Source organism: Berghia stephanieae, chromosome 1 (genome assembly GCF_034508935.2).
Source record: "Berghia stephanieae isolate SIO BIC M18660-M18661 chromosome 1, UCSD_Bste_1.3, whole genome shotgun sequence".
Classification (NCBI taxonomy): Eukaryota; Metazoa; Mollusca; class Gastropoda; order Nudibranchia; family Aeolidiidae; genus Berghia; species Berghia stephanieae.
Genome location: NC_088360.1, coordinates 78,634,922 through 78,640,541, shown reverse-complemented (window position 1 = coordinate 78,640,541; position 5,620 = coordinate 78,634,922). Strand labels below are relative to the sequence as shown.

At 36.3% G+C, this 5,620-nt stretch overlaps 1 long non-coding RNA gene across 1 annotated transcript; it reads right to left on the bottom strand.

The window, feature by feature from the left end:
* Positions 1-2,991: 2,991 nt before the first annotated feature.
* On the bottom strand, positions 2,992-4,655 carry LOC144964634 (uncharacterized). The gene is made up of 3 exons (XR_013643896.1): positions 4,424-4,655; positions 3,831-3,879; positions 2,992-3,058 (listed from the first exon to the last, which is right to left on the bottom strand). It is a non-coding gene; the product is annotated as an uncharacterized LOC144964634 (long non-coding RNA).
* Between the last annotated feature and the right edge of the window lie 965 nt (positions 4,656-5,620).

Genomic DNA, 5,620 nt, shown 5'->3' with positions numbered 1-5,620 from the left:
TGGGTTTTTTTTTTTTTTGGAGGGGATGTCTTTATTTTTTTTCTTTTTCTTTTGTTGTTGTTGTTTGTTTGTTTGTTTGTTTGCTATTTGTTTTGTTTTAAGGATGGACACGTAAAATACATCGGCCATAATTTTATAATAACTTTATATGTGACCTTGCGATCAAAGAAACTTAATTTCAGTTTTTGCTTCGGGCTTTCCCATGTGGAAAGGAATGACAGCCTAGCGGCTTCATTGTTACTACGCTTTTCATAAAAACGGCCCATGTCTGTCTTTATAGACAACTCATTTAATTTGAGAAATTGTGATTTGTTTTACTATCAAATATTTTAAATTACCACAATTAACCAGTTAACTGTCGTACTATGACAAAAAACTCGTGTTTAAAAATTTGGCCAGAAAACTCGTCCTTCCTTCAAACATCGATTTAAACGATATTTGAAGGACGGGTTTTCTGGTCAAATCTTTAAATGATTTTTTTTTCAGAGTACGACAGTTATCTGGGTAGACGCATCGATGGCTGAGCTATAACAAAGTCAAGCGATGTTTGCTATAGCCAGTGATCTGTTGGTGACAACGATTTCAAAACTTAAGTTCTTACTTCATGGAGTAAATCAATTTGAGCACATAACCATACTGATGCAGGTGTAAATGAGTACCAGGATAAAGGCAGCGGCGACTGATATTGTAAGAGTACTTATAAAACAAATGCGCCAAACAGGCAGCATTTCTATATGAAATTTAATGTTTGGTTCCATATTGCCCGGAATGGATGACATATCACCATGAGAAGGTGGTGGTGATAGATCATGCTCTGGAAAAGGAGGAAAGAGACAGCAAAATTGTCCTGCACTGGACACCAGAAGGTAAGAGAAGAGGAAAGCCCCGGGCAGATTGGAGGAGAACAATTAAGGGAGAGAAGAGAAATAGATAAAACTATATTATTCCACAAGATCTACTCCAAAAAGTCGTGCCTTAAACTTCCAAACAAAAATATCGGCACAACGAGGGGACACACAGAAAGAGAAACCATCCCAATATTTAAAAAACAGACTCCAACCCGTATTCGTTTTTCCCTTACACTGTCCGACTTTAGAATAACCTAATTCTAGAATTCCATGGAAAGGTACCCAATAAAAAGAAAGATAGAGGACTGTTTTAAGAAGATAACAGATGTAGATTTCAAGAGCACGCCAACAGTGTAGTTTGAGATAACCTAAAAGACTCCTCTAGACATCAGCACACGATCCCACTAAGAGGAATATACTCAAATATTCACAGAATCAAAAAAAAAAAAAAAAAAAGAAAAAGAAAAACCTAATACATAAGATAGATATACAAGGAAAAAGTCATCCACAAAATTATTACTACACATTTGACTGTTACCTGTCGGATAAGGACTCGAGGGCAAGGCCATGGCAAAGACCCGCGGAAAACGGATATAAGGGAACAGATAACACAGAAAGTGACCTCCTGTCCACCAAAGGAGGTCAAAGTACCCCGTCCAAGCAACGCATTTGTCATATCAACGCCAGTAAACAGAATATGGGATGGTTAATAACTTCTAGAATTACACTTAAAGTACCCAAGAAAAAGTAAGGCGAAGGGGAACTGGCTTGATAAGGGAACATAATGTCGATTCCAAGACTGTACAATCAATGTACGGCTATGTGGTCTAGTAGTATGACACTCGCTTTTGGATCAGAAGGTCCTGTGTTCGAGCATCGCTCGGCGCATAGTTGAGTCCTTAGAGAAGGCTCTTTACTGTCTCACCGTACTCGGGGTGTAAAATGAGTACCTGGCCGTTAACTGCATTGCATCTGTCCTCGAAAAAAAATAATTGTAATATCGCCTAAAAGGCGTCATGTCCCGTCCAACATGTTAAAATGTTCCTGTTGGCTAGGGACCCACTGTAAAGCGCTTTGAGTACGTTTAGTAGATATTGCGCTATATAAAAACTCAATTTTGAATTTTGAATGTACTTAATTTGAGAAAACTAAAATCTCATCCAGACATCTAAATAGGATACCACTAAGAGGATCACACTCAGATGTCTACAAGAGATGTTCAAAACCCGAAGTATAACGGTCAGTACAAAACATAATGAACAAGGAAAAGTAATATCACCTCCCAAAACTAACACTTTACGAAACCAAGGACAAAGACGGAAAGCAACTCAGAAGACGGATAAAAAGAGGATAAAAGACACAAGTGACCCCCCGCCCACCATGTGATGCCAAAAGATTCCACTCAGACATTTCCAAGTCGAGAATATAGATAGAAATAGAATTGGACAAAGATAAATAAACCCAAGTCCCAACCAGACATGCTTACATCGCGTTCCATGAGAGATACACTGTTATTGTTTTAAAGGGTTTTACGGCGCTTGTAACACATTTAGGTCATATCAGCGCCAGTAAAAAGGAATAAAATTAGTGTCGAATTAAAGAATGACAATTAAAGCACCCAAGTACAAGTAAGACGAAGGGGAACAGGAAACAAATAGGGATCACATGTAGATTCCAAGAGCATACCACCAATGTACTTAGTTTGAGATTACCGATACGTCTCATCTGTCACAAGCACATTATCCAACAAAGCGGAATACACTCAAATGCTTAAATTATAGTCAAAATAAATATACATAAGAGAGATGAATTACAAGAAAAAAAATCTCCCAAAACAATAACTATGCATTTGATTGTTTTCCTCCCAGCCAAGGACTCCAAGTAATCTCATTCCAAGACGAAGACAAAGCAAATTGGAAAAGAGCTATAATGGGATAGAAGACGCAGCAAGTACCTCCCTGCCCGCTATGGGATGTCGGGAACCCCACCCAACCATCCAAGGTTAGGACAAAACCAATAAATCTCCACACGAGAGAAAAACGTCACAGGAAAGGAGAACACAGCCATAGCAAGACAACACCGAGTGCCCACTTCAGTCAAAATATCAAAACTTAAAATGAAAAAATAAAACAAACACAAAGGAAACCTTTTGATTGTTTATTTGTAAAAAAAATTGGAGTTTTTCTATTATCCCACACATCATTTGTCCTCTGAAATGAAAAAAAAATTGATAGTCATTCAAAACAAGGACAAAGTGACACCAAAGCCACAACGAAATTTATCTAAATACACGAAATAAGTAGAGAAAGTCCAATAAAAAGCTGCTTGCAAATATGAACTGTGAAAAGTATTTTTTAAAGATAGAATAAAAAACAAACTATATTACATGGAATGTTTCGGATTTTCACCGTCCTTCGGCCAGAATCAAAAGCAATTAAAACTAATATTTTCACGAAGAATTAGTATTTGAATTACGAAGTGCTCATTCGCAGTATCTATAGTGATTTCGCGGCGGAAAACAATCCATGAAATTTTCAGCGGTACTACTGCAAATAACTTGAATGATATCTACGATTTGCAGTACTACTGCGAATAACGATTAAGAACGCTATCTACTACTCGCAGTACTACTTCAAATAACGAATACGAACGCTATATACTATTCGCAGTACTACTGCGAATAGAGGAAATCGCTATTCGCAGTACTACTGGGATATAGAGGTGGCCTTTAATTAATGTTTAAGTATTTTGTTCTTTCCTTTTTTAAAAATAAAACCGTTGTATTCAACCGTTTCCAACCTTTAGTTTAGGTGCGCAACATATCAACCATCATAAAAATACGTCAAACAGCTAAACAATTTAAAACAGGTCTTACCAAAAAAAAACATGCATTAAAATTGAGGTTTTCATATTATCGACTTAGTGGCATAATATGAATATTTTATATTTTATTTTTTAAACAAATCCGAGTGTATCACTTACCAATTGGGATATTTTTATCTTTTATGCTAAATTCATGCGTGTATGAAGTCTGTAGATAGGAAAAAAAAATCAAAATGAGAATTAGCGGTTATCATAACAGCTTGATCTACATGAATTTTACCCCAGTAATTATTGGAATATATTAAAAGCATACATGAAAACACTGAATGTGAATAATGACAGTTAGATATATGTTACACATTTATTAATCATACAGATAAAACAGTAATACAAACCAGGAACAGGTCTCATGCCTCTTTAACAATAAAAGATATATACTGTTAGCTAGAAAAAGAATGGGCCCAAAGGGAACGTTTGTGTGTATTTAAGACAAAGGGCAGATAAAGACGAATGGCCACTCACCTTCAAATTAAAAAAATTAATTGACTGAAAACAAAAAAGAAAAAAAAATAAGATGGATTATTAAAAATGATTACGTCAATAATAAAAATACAACCAAACTTAGACGGGACTTACCAAGGCCAATCAATAACAGACGACTTACCAACGACGTGTACTTATTTGACAATTCAGAATTGACTGAGCAAGAATCTAGATTATAGAAAACGATTACGTGATAAAAGATTACTTACTTAGGCCGCCCAACATGAGCCACAAGTCTTCGCCATTCTGTCCTGTCCTCCATAAGTGTACGCTGCTTCCGGGTGTTGTCCATTCCTGTGTCGTCTTGTAGACAGTCAATGCATGTTTTATTCTGCCTGCCTCTGTTTCTGGTTCATTCAAGTGGTTCCCATAGCACAACAAGACTGCTTACAATCTCCTTGTGTCTCCAGCAGTGCCCCGCAAGTCTCAGTCTTCTGTTGTATCTTCAAAGTCACTGGGGGGGGGGGGGGGGGGGGGGGGGGGGGGGGATATCGCGATGGATATCGTGAGCCCTGGCAGGCAGGTCATCTAGAAGGAAGAAAACTTTGAAAATAAACCGAGATGTAGAGTTGCGCCCCATGTATCTAAAGAACAACCGAAACCCAATTCATGAATGAAGAAAAAAAATACAACCAAAATTTTTTAAAGGATGACTTACCAAGGTTGAAAACAGCATCTGGAATATTAAAAAAAGACCATTGAGACTCGCATTTTAGAATACAACATTGATTTTCTATGGCTGTTGTAGTTCAAATATTTACCACGATAATCAAATCAATTTCTGTTACCATTAATATAACTCGTGAATAATAATTAGCGTTTTTCTTCTAATTTATTTCTCTTTGAATACTTACTGCGCAGCTTGTGTTCTGCATTAAGACTTAATGAAAACACGGACTTCCTTATCTAATAGTTTTGTGGAACAAAAACATTTAGATATTACTCAGGTTGCTTGATTTTTGCGTTTAAGGATGATATCACCATTGTGACAATTTTAAGTCACGGTTATAAATAACCATCCCAATCAATTATCTGAAACAAATGATTGCCGTCATAATACATTCATTTCCGGAAAAAGAAGGAAAAAGAAACAGTTAATACATTGCAAAACATGCCATATTATAATGACAACGCCAACATAATTTTTAATTAAGAATTAATTTAAATGCACAGTGCTTAAAATTATGCAAACGTTTTAAGCTTAAGAATATTTTATGGTTATACATGTCGTTTAAGACTAACTTCAATACATCACGTTTAATAACTATCAAAACCATGCCCATAAATCATACGCCAAAAAAATAACATAAAACGAATTACTGAACACGTGTAGACTGAGCTAGTCAAAGTACCCGTCCATCTACAGAATAGATTGCTACGATAGAACACGATCGAACCCAAAGACG